This window comes from Alexandromys fortis, unplaced genomic scaffold, assembly GCF_014885135.2.
Source record: "Alexandromys fortis isolate MF-2015 unplaced genomic scaffold, M_Fortis_MF-2015_v1.1 scaffold_44, whole genome shotgun sequence".
Taxonomy (NCBI): domain Eukaryota; kingdom Metazoa; phylum Chordata; class Mammalia; order Rodentia; family Cricetidae; genus Alexandromys; species Alexandromys fortis.
In genome coordinates this window covers 3,826,308-3,842,945 of record NW_026067921.1, presented here as the reverse complement: position 1 = coordinate 3,842,945, position 16,638 = coordinate 3,826,308, and the positions used below count along the sequence as shown (strand labels likewise).

Sequence of the window (16,638 nt, the reverse complement as noted above, 5' to 3'; positions counted from 1 at the left end):
CTCTCTCTCTCTCTCTCTCTCTCTCTCTCTCTCTCTCTCTCTCTCTCTTTCTCTCTCTCCCTCCATCCCCCCCCTCTTTCTGTGTGCACCATGCTATACAGTGTAGAGGTAAGAGGACAGTTTGTGAGGTCTAGTTCTTCCCTTGACCATGTGGGCTGTGCAGCTGACTTAGTTTGTCAGGCTTGTCCCAAGCATCTTTACCTATGGGGACATTGGAGCTCCTCTAGGCACTCTGGAAACACCCAGTAGATGCTCACTGCTTCATAAGCACAAGGTTAGAACACAGGGGTCTCCCTAGACAGCAGACACCGGCAGCCAGAATCTCCGCAGCAGGCTGGTGTCGCCCCGGCGTAGCCTTGCTCTGGCTCTTTCATGTTGCTAGAACCCTTGCACAGTGCCTTCCACTCCCAGTTTTTCCTCCAGTGTGGTAGGGAATAAAGACAACCCCAACTGGGTATAAAGTCAAGCGACTTCTAACACAGCAAAACACAGTCCCTTGCTTAGGGAACATGCTGTCCACTCTCATACCGGTCATCACTGCCCAGAAACAATTGTGACTGGGCCCTCGCAGAAGATGGGGCGGCAGATAGTGATGCTGGGCATAGAGCTTGGGGACACATAGGAGCTTTGTGTGAGTGACTGGCAGCCCAGCTGGCATCAGAGTCCTCTATTTACCACCCAAGTCAGAGACCCAACAGGCAGGGAACCTTTAGGCGAGGCCAGAACCGTGGATGGGCCAGACTTAGGCCTGAAGCAAAGACTGGGGGAAATGAGGAGAGACTTGCGCTTGTTTCTCCCGGATCCGAACAGTCAGTTCATTATCACTGTTCCCCCCCACTCCATAACTACAAAGGCCCGAGAGCTGTTTATAAAACAAAATGCTCGCTTTTCATGTTTATACAGCAAAACATATGTACCAGTGCTGCCTGTATTTGTATCTGTTTCCACCTGATGAGACAGGACTCAATCAGGGCAGTACAGTGGTAGACTCCCTTGAAATCATAAGACAACTTTAAAAATTTAAATTACACTGCTGAGTAGTACTCTAATATGTATATATTCCATACTTTCTTCATCCATTCTTCAATTGAAGGGCATCTAGGTTGTTTCCAGGTTCTGGCTATTACAAACAATGCTGCTATAAACATAGTAGAGCATATACTTTTGTTGTATGATAAGGCCTCTCTTGGGTATATTCCCAAGAGTGGTATTGCTGGGTCCATGGGTAGGTTGATCCTGAATTTCCTGAGAAACCGCCACACTGCTTTCCAAAGTGGTTGGTTTAAAACCGGTCTTGCTGAACATAGCGGACAATGAGGACTACTGAGACCTCAAGAACAGTGGCAATAGGTTTTTGATCCTACTGCACCTATTGGTTTTGTGGGAGCCTAGGCAGTTTGGATGCTCACCTTACTAGACCTGGATGGAGGTGGGTGGTCCTTGGACTTCCCACAGGGCAGGGAACCCTGATTGCTCTTTGGTCTGACGAGGGAGGGGGACTTGATTGGGGGAGGGGGAGGGCAAGGGGAGGCGGCTGGGGGGAAGAGACAGAAATCTTTAATAAATAAATAAAAATTTAAATTACAAGCTGGGTGTGGTGGTGAACACCTTTAACGTCAGCACTCAGGGGGCAGAGGCAGGTGGATCTCTGTGAGTTCCAGGCTAGCCTGGTCTATATGACACGTTCCAAGGCAGCCAACACTACGTAATGAGACTCTGTCTAAACAGCAAAAATAAATAAAAGCAAAATTAAAGATAACAATAAAACCACCAGTATATTATTAATTTATTCTGTGTGTATGTGGGAGGTACATGTGTCTCTGGATGCCACATATATGGTAACCTTACCTTGTTCTAGTTAGCTTAGTCATTTTAACACAGCCTAGAATCACCTGAGGAGGGAGTCTCAATTGAGGGACAGCCCAGATCAGAATGGCCTGAGGCATATCTGTGGGAGTTTTCCTGTGGTTGTTAATTGATGTAGGTGGGCCTAGCCACTGTGGGCAGCACCGTTCCCTAGGTAGGTGGTTCTGAGCTGTATAAGAAAGTTAGCTGAAGGCCAGGTGGTAGTGGTGCACGTCTTTAATCCTAGCACTTGGGAGGCAGAGACAGGCGGATCTCTGTGAGTTCCTGGTCTGCAGAGTGAGTCCCAGGACAGACTCCAAAAGCTACACAGAGAAACTCTGTCTAGAAAAATAAAATTAAAAAAAGGAAAAAAAGAAAGTTAGCTGAGCATGAGCCTGGCAGTGAGGCAGCAAGCAAGCAGCGTTCCTCTATTATCTCGGCTTCAAATAAATAAATAATAGACACCTCCACCGTGGTATTTCAAATGTAATGCCCCTGTGAGGGGCTGACTCTACTGGAAGGTGTGGCTTTGTTGGAGTGGTACGACCTTGGAGGAAGGGTGTCACTGTGGGGTTGGGCTTTGAGGTCTCTTTTGCTTCAAGCCACTTTGAGGATTGAGATATTCAGACATCTGCACCGCATAGCTGAGACTGGACAGGTGGTGTGTCTGTGCACAGCATCTGTCTCCGTGTTTGCACTCAGACAAACCAGATGCCACCGGTAAAGTGGAGCCACCAGGGTCTCACACAGTGTGGAATGACTTAGGGCAGGGCACAGCCAGATCTGCACACAAACCACAGACCCCCCAACCTGGCCCGATGCCACTGTAAGCATGCTGCCTGGCACAACACAGCTTGTCCCACATGGTCTAGGCCATGTAACAATGAGAGTCACACTTGCCAATTCCTGTCTTCAAACTCTGAGTAGATTCTCTCTGCAGATTCTCTTACACACACACACACACAGAGGCATCCCTGGCTTTATACACAGGGTTTCAGCTCAACATGTTCCCCAGTGCCACCATCTGCCTGTCCATCATCTGAACATCAATCTATCCACCCATCCTTCCAACTCACCCTCACCTCCATGGTCCCAAGCGTCAGCTGCTCTGCCCTGCACTTGACTTTCCAGATCTCTGGAAGCTCTTCACCTGAAGTCCTTGCTGTGCATCTAACCACCTTGTCCTAGATAACTTTATCTGGCGATTTGACACAGCCTAGAATCACTTGAGAAGGGAGGTTCAACTGGGGTCCACCTAGATCAGACTGGTTTATGGACATGTCTGTGGAGGATTCCCTTAATCGTTAGTGATGTAGGAGAGAGGCCTAGCCACTGTGGGCAGCACTGTCCCCTACGTAGGTGGCCCTGTGCTCTGTAAGAGAGCTAGCTGGGCATGAACCTAGGACAAGCAATAATCTTTTATGATCTCTGCCTCAAGTTCTTGCTTGAGTGTCTGCCCTGACTTCCCTCTTGATGAATTATGACCTGGATGTTTAAGCTAAAATCACACTCCCTCCACACTGCCTTTTGCTCAGAGAGTTCTATTAGCTGTGGAAGGAGACTGGAATACACTATAATAATTCTGTCGTTCTCAGCTTTCCCTAGAGTAGGGCCTCTTTGGCTTGAACCCTTTGGGAGTCATTCTACAACCTGCATAGATACATAGTTTACAGTGTGCTGTGTAGTGTTTGAGCTGAGAGTTAATACTGGTCATTAAATTTGGCATTAAAAAACCCCCGTGTTTGCTATGTAGCCGGCTATCAAGGGAAGTCAAGATTACCCAGCAAATTGCAGCCAACAGCACTGATAAAGCGTGACAACGTTTCGTTAAGGCAGTTTGACATTATGGAAAGATATGAGCATATCTCTCCATGGCTCCAGCAGAGTGGGCTCATGGCCATTCTGTGGGATGAGCAGCTGTGTGGTCCGGAGGGATGGGCACGTGTGACCTGCTGTGGGTAGAGCGGTGAGGAGCCAGCCTTGGCGAGGGGGAGGCTTTACGTGGGTGTCGACTGTGTGGTGGGATGCTGGAGTGAGCATGGGCTGCAGGGTGGATGCGGGGTGCGCACAGGCATGCGTGATGTGGCTTTAGCTTTTGTTCAGATTTTTCTTTTACTCTTTGTTGGCCTTTGTCCCTGTCTTTGTTGGGCCTTTGTTTTCTCTCTGTTTTGCTCTTTGTTTCAACTTTCTTTAGCTTTTGTTTGGTCTCTCTTTAGCCTTTTGTTTAAACGCTGTGTGGCCTTTGTGCAGCCTTTGTGTGGCTTTTGTTGTAAAGTACAACTTGGCGGAGGACCCATCAAAAACACCTCTGTAATGAAAACCCAGACGCACAACCTCTCCCTATATATTCTGCATGTATTGAGGTAGCCCAGTTCCACAAGGGCCGCGTGTCCACGGGATTCTCTCTTACGCAGTAGCCGCTACCTGCAGGTAAGGATTCCGGAGGCTCACGCGGCAAGGGCATACATCCTCAAGGGTTTCAGGGGAAGCCAGCCATGATGGCAGCTGGGGATGGGAGGAGGAAAAAGAACAGAGCTAGCCCAAGAGAGAAAGAACAGCCGTTTACTCTGGCCTGGGCAGAGGCGCCCTCAGAACCATCCTTCCTAATATCTGGGTTTGCTGCCCCAGGGAAAGATGCTCGGATTTTCTTGTTTGTCATCTTTGCTGTTGCAGAGAGATCAATGGTGCTGGTAGTTTCTCCCCCAGGTCCCATTTCTTGTTTTAATTGTTGTTATGATTTAAAAAATGAGTTTTCATGAGGCCCCACCCTCGCTAGGACTTACGTAGTTAATGGTTAATAGGGAAGAGAGACACTGTCCTTAGTCATGTATCCGGCTGGCGCTGGTAAGTTGCCCATGCTCCTGTAGGGAGCCCTCATGAAACTCCTCGGGTTTTACCCCTCTCCAGGGACAAACCACGGAAGAAGAAGGGGAGGTCAGGTGGGAAGAGGGAGTGGACCTTCAGGAGTGGAAGGGAACGGGGAGGGTGACAAGACCTGGCTGTGACTGAAATAATTATGTACACGTGTGAAAATGTGACAAGACATTGATTGTGCACAATGAACACATAACAAAAACATCTGAAAAGGAGCAGACGGGGTTAAAAGAGGAACACGAGCGACTTTTCCTTCTCCCTTAAACACACAGCGGGATTTGTAAGCAGGGGGCGGGGGGGACACGACACGCAGCAGTGAGGACCAAATTCGCACCCTGACTGGAGCGATGCTGATGCTCTGTCTCATACAAAATCTCACGGGATCATGGGAACCTTCAGTCTTTGGCTGAGGAAAAAGGAAAGAGATTTGTGCCAGGGGAATAAAGCAATGAACTCGGCTATGGTGTTAGAAAGGAAATAGAGAAAAGGTTTTGAATGCCGTGTGAACAGAACAGGCAGGCAGGAAATGGGCTGTAGCCAGGTGCATAGATCTGCTGTTTGGGGATTCTTTAGGATGCCGAGGGTTGCTGGTGAGTGGATCTCAAACTTGCTTCAAATCTACGGAAAAGTTGCAGACTTTTGAAGAACCCCAGCTGTGCCTAGTTCAGGCAAATGCTAACATTCTCCACATTTGCTGGCTGTTCTCTTTTGTGCAGACACCTGCACCTTATCCCGCCCCCATGGAGACTAAGTGCACACATCATTTATGTCAGGAAACTAACAGCGAGCTTGCCGATCTGTTATATAATCTAGAGTCCCCCGCCCCAGTTCATCCGTACGTTTAGCTGCCAGTCCAGTCTCACACACTGCTTCTGGCTGTCTTGTCTCTTCAGATTCCCTTAACCTGCAAATGTGGCCAGGGCAACCATTCTCTGACAGTCTTGTTTGTTGTTGTTGTTGGTGGTGATGGTGTGTGTGTGTGTGTGTGTAGAGGTTAGAAGTCAATGTCACGTGATCTCATCCATCCCTTTCCACCTTAGTTTTTGAGACAAGGTCTCTCACTGAGTCTGGAGCCTGTTCCTAGACTCTCTAGGGGTCTGCCTGTCTCTACCCCAGCACTGAGGTTACAGATGACAGAGCCCATGACTGGCTGTTATGTGGGTGCCGGGGATCTGAACTCAGATCCTGCACAGCGAGTATGGTGCCCACTGAGCCCAGTTAAGATGCTGGCCGCTTCTAAGCTGTTGTCAAATGTCCTTCAGCTTGTGGTCTGAATGACGCTAACAGGAAACAGCTTCCAATAGGGTGATATTGGCTAATGCTGTGACCAGGCCCCTCATCAGTCAGGGCACATTCTCCCGTGGTTCCAGCACTTCCGCCCAGTATAGATCCCACCCTTCCTGGGAAAACACAGCATTAGGTCCCATGACTGTCATAGCTAAGGAGTCACCTGCAGTTCGATGAGTTTTTTGCTGAAAGGATCATGAGGCTGGGAACATAGTTCAGTCAGCAGTGCCTGCCTAGCGCACACAGAACCCCAGCTTCAGTCATGGACATCGGGTAAACTGTAGAGGCACGTGGCACACGCCTGTGATCCCAGCACTCAGGAGGGTCGGAAGTTCAAGGTCATCTTCAGCTACAAGGGGAGCTGGAGACCAGTCTGGGTTAAAGACCCCACCTCAAAACACACAGACAGACAGATTATATATTCCTATGGTGAATTATTTAGCAGTAGACAATGAAGGTGTTAAAGCCCTCCTTTTTCTCAGTCAAAACAATTGAGGCTCAGGGTACAGAGGGCTTAGGAGGCAGGGTCTGTGGATGGCACCTGCTTCTGATGATCTAGAATTCTGCTGGGCTGGGCTGGGCCTCGGCTGGTTGTACCCACGGAATCTGATTATGTCAACTTTGAAGTTCTGTTGAAGAGTGACTAGGATTTTCAAGATCTCTGTGTGGAAATCACAAGAAACTCAAACGTTTGCAGCTGGGTTGCCCTTCGATATATGTGAACGCCATAGTGTCTGTCCCTGAGTTCGATTGCTCTTCGATATATGTGAATGCCATAGTTGTGTGTCCCTGAGCTCAGCAGGCTCGAGGTCAGGGATCCCCATGTGTTCCAGAACCCACCCCCAGCATAGATTTCTTCAAGATGTTTCTAAGGCATGCAGGTCTTCTTAATCTCAAAACCTGTGAGGTAGAAAATACACACATCTCCTAGGTGAGAGAACAGAAAGAGGCCACGCTATGATCACACCTGGCGACACCACCCTGGAACAGGGAATCATGGGACAGCACCTGCACTTCAGGGCCTCAAGGGAGGCACTAGCCTCCTGAGGGACAAGTGAAAACCAAGTGTCAGGCCTCTATATTATCATTATTGTTGTTGCTGTTATTATTATTATTATTATTACCATCATAGTCCTACATTTTGAATCTTCCCAGGGTCCAAGTCCACTGAAAAAGGAGACTACCTCACTTCACCCTATTGTCCCTGTTTCTTCTAGAAGGTTTAGTCCTGAGCTAGTATCTGAGATCAGAGTGTGTGCAAACACAGATTTTACATTTTAGTGGTAACAGTAAAAGAATTGCATCTGAATAATATAAATAATATAAATGCAGAGGAGAAAAAGGCTCAGTAAGGTGTAAAAAGGAACTTCCTAAACACTTCCAGGGAGTTCTTCAGGCCAAACTCACACCTGTACAGTAGCTGCTTGCCTTACCTACTGAGCTGTCTTCCCAGCCCTGACTTAAGGCTTTTTACTTAAATTAACGATGAGTATCATTTTTCCCCATAGCGATAAGCTGATATACAAATTAGCCTGAGATTTTACTTCCGTATCCTTTCTCTGTCAGCATTGTGTATAGACCCTTCACAATCCATCTTAAGACTGGGAGAGTGAGCCTCCGTGCGTGGGGCTCACACTTGACTGAATTGCGGCCAAGCACAGCACACTAACTGACCGGTGTGTGCTACCACCTCATTCCTAGGGGCAACGAAGAACTAAATGAGAATAAGACGCAGGGAACAGAGTCCGGGCCGCCAGACGCATGCGGATGAAAATACAGGTACAGATCTGAATCTAAATTGTCACATAAATGATACAGGTATTCAGAATGTCACAGACGAATGTAAAATCGGAAGAGATCGAGGCGCACTCTTCCTCCTTCTCAGCACACCAGTGTATCATCTGCCCTGTCTCATCCGTTCATCGCTACTCTGTGGACCTGTCGGTACCTTACCACCACAGCAACCAGCTGTACAAGCAGCCAGCTCATTCACAGGTTCCCTTCTTGCAAACGATTCTGCTACGTATATCATCACAATCATCCTCCCCAGATGCTTCTAGTCTGCATGGTGCTCGCTGCACTGTCTGTCTGTGAGTCCGTACATCCGGCAATCAATCACTCTTTTCTAGCTTCTGGGTTTTTTTTTCTTTCCATTCCTGATAGATTCTAAATTCTATCGTGGCAGTCTTGCAAGTTCACTGGCAGCGCTCAGCCCAGAAAACTGTCTCCTCACGTCCACCTGCTGGCTACTCAGAGCAGCTGGATGCAGGCACAGTGGAGCAGGCTGCAGTCACTGCCGGGGAGTGGGCAAGGGTTTCCTCTAGACCCTGAGAGCTGCTGCTGGCCTGCTGCCCACATTGCTCCAGAATCTCCTTTACCCACTTTATCCTCAAGCCTTTCCTTTTCTTGCTCTCAGCTGATACTCTGGCTTCCCGTTTCAATGGACAAACGGAACTGAGTGGATGAGAGTTTCATCCGGCCCCATTATCCTTTCTCAGTTCATTAAAGAAGCGTGCACATGTAGTACCCGCAGAGGCCAGAAGAGGGCAGCAGATCCCCTGAGTGAGGTCACAGGAGGTTCTGAACCACCCAGTGTGGGTGCTGGGAACTGAAATCCGTGCTCTCTTCTCAAACAGTTTTGATCCCCGAGTCCCCGAGTCCCTGTTCTGCCTTTCTCTCCTCTTTCTAACAAAGGCCATGCACTTGGCCTCCCCCTACCCATGTATCTGCATTCTCACACCCCAAGTTTTACCTCAGGGATGTTATTAATATTCTCTGATTGTTTTACCTTCTTCTCCGTAGATGTTTCCCACAAATGCATTTGCGTAGTCTCACCCCTCCCCTTCACCAATAAACCAGTCCACAGTCACCCGACACCAGCGCCTCCCGCAAAGGCCTCTGGGAATCTTACACCTTCCAGGAACCATGTCTGTTCTCTTCCTTCTCCAGCTTCCAGTCTGTTGGTCTTATATTTTCTCTGTCCAAATCCTTGGCTGAGATCCCCTCCACAAACCCTTGGGTTGGCTTATACATCAACCACTCCAACGAACAACCCTTGCCGTGGTCACCATAACTCCTGTGCTCTTTAGATGAAGCTCCCCCCTCCCCCCAGCCTTTTCCATTCGCTTCTTCACTCACCAGACAACATGGAGTCCCTGCGGCTCAGGCAGAGCCTGTATTAGTTGTTTTTCTCACTGCCGTGACAACATAGTTGTCAAAAGCAGCTTAAGAAAAAAATGGGTTCTTCTGGCTCATGGTTTGAGTGTGCAGACCACCGTGGCAGGGGAGGCGTGGTGGCAGGAGCGGGAGGCGGCTGGTCACACGGCAGTGGCAGTGGGAAGCAGACAGAGGTGTCTCTTGGTGCTCAGCTTGCTCCCTTTTTATTAATTTTGAGCTGCCAGTCTAGGGAACCATGCTGCCCATATTCAGGCTGGGTCCTTAGTTAAACGCCCTGCTGAACACGCCTGTGGGTGGTCTCCTAGACAGTTCCAAGAGTGGCCATCACGTCGTCTTTCTACACATAGCCACCACGTGGCTTTAGTCGTCACCTTCCTATACTTTATCTCCAGCCAAACTTTTCTGAACTAAGAGACACACCCAGTGCATGCCTTCAGACTTTCCTGCTGGAGTCTTCAACTCAGCCACGAACTCAGGATCTGATGATCTGTTCACTTTAAATCCCAATGGAGAGTCAGTCCAGTATCCAGGGCTGGCAAGATGGCTCAGCAGTGCAGAGCACTGGCTGCTCTTGCAGAGGACCTGGGTTTGGTTCTCAGCACCCACAACCACTTATAATTCCAATTCTAAGGGCTCTGGCCCCCTCTTCTGGCCTCCACAGGCATTACACACACATGGAGCGCGCGCGCGCGCGCGCGCACACACACACACACACACACACACACAGACAAAACGTTTATACACATAAAAATAAATCTTAAAATATCCCTGTCCATAAATGATAACACATTCTATAATTTCAGCTTTAAAATGATGTATTGTTTATGTAACATTTAGATTAGCCTACCTCTTGTATATTTATTTTGCTCCATTATAGTAACTGATGTTCACACCTAAAAATTCTCCCCATGTGTTATCTATGTGCTTGAGATGCCAATCTTGGATTCCACGTGTTCCTCCTCTTAGAGTTGCTAATTGGCAGAGAGGCTTTGTTCATCAAGAAGTATTCTCCATGGCCTGTGAGATAGCTGTCTGTGGAGTCTGCGTGGCCTGTGAGATAGCTGTCTGTGGAGTCTGCGTGGCCTGTGAGATAGCTGTCTGTGGAGTCTTCGTGGCCTGTGAGATAGCTGTCTGTGGAGCAGCCCGCACTCTGTTGTCTTTGTTACCTAAAACAAAGCTGTACAACGAGACATTTAACACAGCTTTGTTTGTGTTCCCAATGGGCGACTCCCTCCAGGATAACTGGAACCTTTTATTCTGTTATGTTTTGTGCAGTCTCCAAATCCCTGTTGGATTTTGGCATCTGGTGGCTGCCTGCGGAAAGGCTCCTCATTCAAAATAAATGTTTGTACGGCCTTGTCCATTACCTGGTGCTGGTTTCTCACCGGTGGTCACCTGTTCAGTTTTCACTGTCTTAATGTGTAACACACTCATCATCAAGGGGACACATGGAAAAACGTCCCTAGAGGGCAATGAATTAATAGTTATCCAGCCAGTGCTGGCATCCTACTCCGTGTTTACAGTGTAAATCTACACTCAGGGAAGCATTTGCCTCTGGCCCGAGAGCAGATTAGCCAGCATTAGGAGCTGCTGACATTTTATTCTGCCCTGTGATCACTAGTGTTTCCACAGCGGAGACACTAGGTGGGTACCAGCCTGTGCACACATCCCTTCTGTGCACAGCCCAAGGCTCGCAGTCTGAGCATCAGCAGCAGTCAGTGCTCAGCCCCAGCACATCTCACTGGCTGCCCTCCTCTTCTTTGCTGATGTCGCTGCTTCCTTTCCTGTGGGTCGTCAGGATAGATGTGAGCTGACATCTCCTTGCTGTTATTGCGTTTTCTCTGAGTACTACAGAGTTGCACATATCTGTAGATAACTGTCAGCTGGGCCAGCCAGGAAGATGGGTTAGCAGGGGAAGGCGCTTGTCGCCAACCCCTAGCAGTCTGACGGTGTTCCTGGGGCACAGGTAAGCCAGAGGTGGAGAATCAACTCTGGGAAATTGTCCTCTGACCACAAACACTGACCTGTACACCTCTGATTACACACACACTGACGTGTACACCTCTGATTACACACACACTGACATGTACACCTCTGATTACACACACACTGACGTGTACACCTCTGATTACACACACTGACGTGTACATCTCTGATTACACACACACACACTGACATGTACACCTCTGATTACACACACACTGATGTGTACACCTCTGATTACACACACACTGACGTGTACACCTCTGATTACACACACACTGACGTGTACATCTCTGATTACACACACACACACTGACATGTACACCTCTGATTACACACACACTGACGTGTACACCTCTGATTACACACACACTGACGTGTACACCTCTGATTACACACACACTGACGTGTACACCTCTGATTACACACACACACACGTGTACATCTCTGATTACACACACACACTGATGTGTACACCCTCTGATTACACACACACTGACATGTACACCTCTGACCTTGTAGCTTTAATTCATTACGTAACTGAAGGAGATGGGTTCATATCTCGCACAACTGAGGCACGAAAGAATGGAAGACGATTCTTACCGGCCACAGGCAAGGAGAGTTCTGGAGTCACAGCCAAAGCCGTGCTGTTCTTAAACAAAGGAAGCATGGGGATTTATTCAGATCCATACAGGGAGGGCCCATTGCTGAGCATGCTCAGGTAAGGAACACATCATGAGCATTGTGGATTAAGGGTTCACTCCTGAGCATGCTCAGTTAAGGAACACCCTCTTAAGAACACTCAGGTTAAGGCCATGGAACGTATGTCTGAAGATGAAAGGGATGGACAGGAACGCCTCTGGGCATGATCTACATGTACCATAAAGTTTTTGCTGAAAAGAAGCAAAGGTTGCTCTGAAGGTGCCTTGATGTGGGAGTCCCCACAGAGGGTGCCTGCTTCCCTTAGTGGGTGACAATACTGTAAAGTGACTTTTCTTGATCCACGAAGCAGTCTTTAGAATTTGTCTTCTTCCTTCTTCTGCCGTTCTCTTCCTACTCTTCTTCTTTTCTGTGTTAGGATGATATCGCGTCAGAGTTAATCCATCCCAGTTTTCCTTGGTTGGGGTCCTGGCTTCCCTTTCCCCAATTCTCTGCTCTCAGGCGACTTCTCTGTAGCTCCCATTTGCAAAGTCGAGTGATTGTGATATCACTAGGCCAAGAAAGTGCACACAGCACTCAACAGTGCCCGGCTTGTGCTTCATACCATGTGTTTGCTCTGCTCTCTTGACTGTGAGCATGATGCCACAAATGTCTCAGACAAAGATCCTAGTTTGAGCCATGACAGCAAACACACAGCATGAAGTACATGCCCAGCTCACTTCTTTCTTTCTTTCTTTCTTTCTTTCTTTCTTTCTTTCTTTCTTTCTTTCTTTCTTCCTTCCTTCCTTCCTTTCCTTCCTTCTTTCTTCTTCTTCTTCTTCTTCTTCTTCTTCTTCTTCTTCTTCTTCTTCTTCTTCTTCTTCTTCTTCTTCTTCTTCTTCTTCTTCCTTTCTCCTTTTTTATTTTATTTTATTTTATTATTTATTTATTTAGTATACAATATTCTGTCTGTGTGTATTCCTGCAGGCCAGAAGAGGGCACCAGACCTCATTACAGATGGTTGTGAGCCACCATGTGGTTGCTGGGAATTGAACTCAGGACCTTTGGAAGAGCAGGCAATGCTCTTAACCGCTGAGCCATCTCTCCAGCCCTCTTTCTCCTTTTTTAGATAGGTTCTCACTGTATAGCTCTGGCTGTCCTGGGACTTATTATGTAGAAACTGGACACCTCAGAGAGCTCCACCTGCCTCTGCCTCTTGAGTCTGAGATTAAAGGTGTGTGCCACCACTGCCAGACATTCTTTCCCTTTCTTATACAGACCATGATCTCCTGCCTAGGGAGTGGTGCTGCCCACAGTGGGTGGGTCTTTCCACATTCATTAACATAATCCCCACAGATGTGCTCACACGGGCAGCAAGATCTAGACAATCCTTCATTGAGACTCTCTTCCCCAGCGTCTCTAGATTGAGTTAAATTGGTGACTAAAGTAACCACCAAGCCACCCACTGATCGTTTTAAATGCTCCCTCTGTGACTATGCCGCTCTACATACGGGATCTATCAGTCTTTCCCCGAGCTAACGTGTGCTTAGTGCATGTCATAGGGGGTTGATATTTGGTGTGTCCATGTCTCTGCTGCAGCTAGAGCAGACCACAGTGAGTGCTAATATTTGGTATGACGTGGATTCCTCATTCAAAGCTATCTCCGTTATTCTTGGGTCTTTATGCGTTCCCAAGAACTATGGAATGAACTATCAGACATGGCAAGTCTGATGTTGATTAGAATTACACTAACCATGTAGATTTACTTGGCGGTATTAGGCATACTATGGTATTAAATATTTCTTTTTTATGCCTTCAAAATTTTGCAGCTTAAAACATTTTAATCTATTTTATGTGCTTGTGTGAGCACCTGCCTGTATGCATGTGCACTACGTGCGTGCTTGGGACCTGTAGGGACTGGAAGAGAGTGTTGTACTCTGGAACTGGAATTATAGATTGGAAGCTGTGGGTGCTGGGATTTGAACCCACATCCTTTGTCAGGCAGGTGTCTTTAATAGCTGAACCATCTCTCCATCCCTGGTTGCATACATTTCTAAAGGAAAGTTCTTTATTTCTTTTGTCTGATATATTTCTACCTGTAGATGTCCAGTGGTCTTATGGTCTGCGTGAATAGTGTCTTTTATATATTATACTATATATCTAGCAATATAATATATAATACATTGCAAATATTTGCATTCTTGTATGTTAACCTATGTCAGGGATCTTTTTGAAAATACTCTCAATTTATTTATTATTGTTTATGTGCACGGGCAATTGTCTACACATATGTCTTATGTACCATGTTTATGCCTGGTGCCTGCAGAGGTCAGAAGAGGCCACCAGATTCCACAGAGCTGAAGTTGCCACAGAGATTGTTGTGAGCTGCCACATGGGTGCTGGACATCAAGTCTGGGTCCTCTGGAAGGGTAGCCATGATCTTAAATCACTGAGCCATCTCAGTCCCTGTGTTGGGAATCTTGTTGGACTTTCTCTGTCTCTCTTTCTCTGTTTGATTGTTTGTACAGTTTGACAGTGTGAGAATATTTTGGTATGTGTATGTATGTTACATGTTCATGTGTGTGTGTGTGTAGAGACCAGAGGCCAACCTTGAGTCTCATCCCTCAGGACAGTGTTTGCGCTGTTGTTTGTGACAGCCTCTTCCACGTTTACCTGGAACCCACCGAGTATGCCGGGGTGACTGGAACCCACCGAGTATGCCGGGGTGACTGGAACCCACCGAGTATGCCGGGGTGACTGGAACCCACCAAGTATGCCGGGGTGACTGGTCAGCCAGCCCCAAGGAGTCTTTGGTTTTTGCCGTCCCACCGCTGCAATTATAGGCACACCACTGTGCCTGGCTGCTTTTTTATTTCGTACTTTTAAAATGTGGGTCCTAGGGGATTAACTTGGTCTTTACGTGTGGCTCGTGAACGCTTTACTGACGGGGCTAACTCCCCAGCACAATTAAATTAAAGATGTTCGTACTGGCTAGGATTTCAAACACACCGTTGGTTGACAGTGGTGGCCAGTGGTGTCCCTCTACTTCAGGCCTGACTAGGATGCCATGCTTTTTAGACATCACATCCTGTTCTTACCTTAGTGAGAGGTTGGTCAAGAGTGGACACTGAGTTTCACTGAGCAATTCTTTTTAACTTATTTTAGTAGTTAATTTGTATGTGTGTGTGTGTGTGTGTGTGTGTGTGTGTGTGTGTGTGTGAATATGGCCACAGGAGTCAGATGACAACTTCATGCAACTTCCTCTCTATTTGGGACAGGGTCCTTTTCCTGGTCTCTGCTGCCCAGGCTAGCCGGCCCATGGGTCTCCTGGGACTCTCCTGTGCCCACCTCCCATTTTGCTGTAGGAATGCTGGGATTATAGACACACACTGTCTGGGCAGTTCTATGTGGGCTCTGGGGACTGAACTCAGGTCCTAGGTCCAGCTGAATTACACCCAGTCCCCCCAGTTGATGCTTCCTTAAAATACCCCTGGCCATATCTTCCCTTTGATCTGTTGATACAGTACATTATACTTACAGGGTTTGCACATTCAAACCACCCTGAAATTAAATTTTCTTTGTTCGGCCTGTATTACAAAACTCTTCACCTATCAGACTGGCAGAAACGTGAGAGTTTTGGGGCTGGAGAGACGGTTCAGTAATCAAGAGCACTGGTTTTGGGGCTAGAGAGACGGTTCAGTAACGGAGAGAACCTCTGTTCCAATGGAGGCTTCCCATTTGATTCCTAGGACTTACACTGTGGGTCATAACCCTCACAATTCCCCGTTTCAGGGAATCCAATGCCCTCTTCTGGTCTCTGTGGGCACTAGGCATGCACATGGTGCACACACTTACATGCAGGCAAAATGTCCATGGAGAAATTTTTAAAAATTTTCATATATGATGTGTTTGTTGTATTGTTCTGATGTGGCTTCTCTTGTCTGCGGTACTGTGTCTTTTGACGGGGAGCAGTTTAATTTTGATCCCTTTAGTCATAAGAAGCTGTACTAACTGTGCTAGCTTTCTTGATGAAGAATCCCTTTCTTCTGATATTGATTTAGGACATCTTTGCCGCACACCACGTTTTCTTGTGCACATGGATCTGCTTTGGAGTCCCCCCCCCCCCCCCCGTCTGTCTAGTTTTAGGCCATCGCTGCACTGTTTTGTGTTTCTTTATTTTATTAGTTAATTTGCTGTAAAATCTGTGGTATTTATTGTAGCATGCTGTAATATGTTGCATGTAACATGTAATACTAAGTGTGTTATAAAACATAAAATGGCGTCATGAGGACTGAGCTGGCCTGGAGCTCGCTATGTAGCCAAGGATGACCTTTAGTTATGACCCCCATGCTGCCCAGTCCCAGTCTTGTCATTACAGTGTGTCAGATCATTTTAAACTGGCTCTCAGGGGAGGGAATTGGGAGGCGGTGGCGAGGAGGAGGCAGAAATCTTTAATAAATAAATAAAACAATAAACTGGCTCTCAGGACACATTTCGATACATGCATGGTGTGAGAACAATTGTTGCTTTTTTTTAAAAAAAAATATTTATTTATTATGTATACAATGTTCTGCCTGTGTATATGTCTGCAGGCCAGAAGAGGGCACCAGATCTCATCACAGATGGTTGTGAGCCACCATGTGGTTGCTGGGAGTTGAACTAAGGACCTTTTGGAAGAGCAGGCAATGCTCTTAACCTCTGAGCCATCTCTCCAGCCCCCTGTTGTTACTTTTTTTCAGACTTTAAAACAGAATTTATTTCACTTTTAATATTTTTATTTATTTTTTTGAGAAGTTTTTTTTTTTTTTTTTTTTTTTTTTTTTTTTTTTTTTT

The 16,638-nt window shown here is 47.1% G+C and overlaps 1 protein-coding gene across 2 annotated transcripts in view; it reads left to right on the top strand.

Annotated features, from left to right (window-relative positions):
* The first annotated feature begins 7,706 nt into the window (after positions 1-7,706).
* The window catches only part of Mobp (myelin associated oligodendrocyte basic protein), a 19,450-nt gene continuing 10,518 nt past the window's right edge, over positions 7,707-16,638 (top strand). For both annotated transcript variants that reach the window (XM_050141580.1, XM_050141579.1), the window contains exon 1: positions 7,707-7,785. The gene's annotated coding sequence lies outside the window, so the exon portion shown is untranslated. The remainder of the gene's footprint in view (positions 7,786-16,638) is intronic.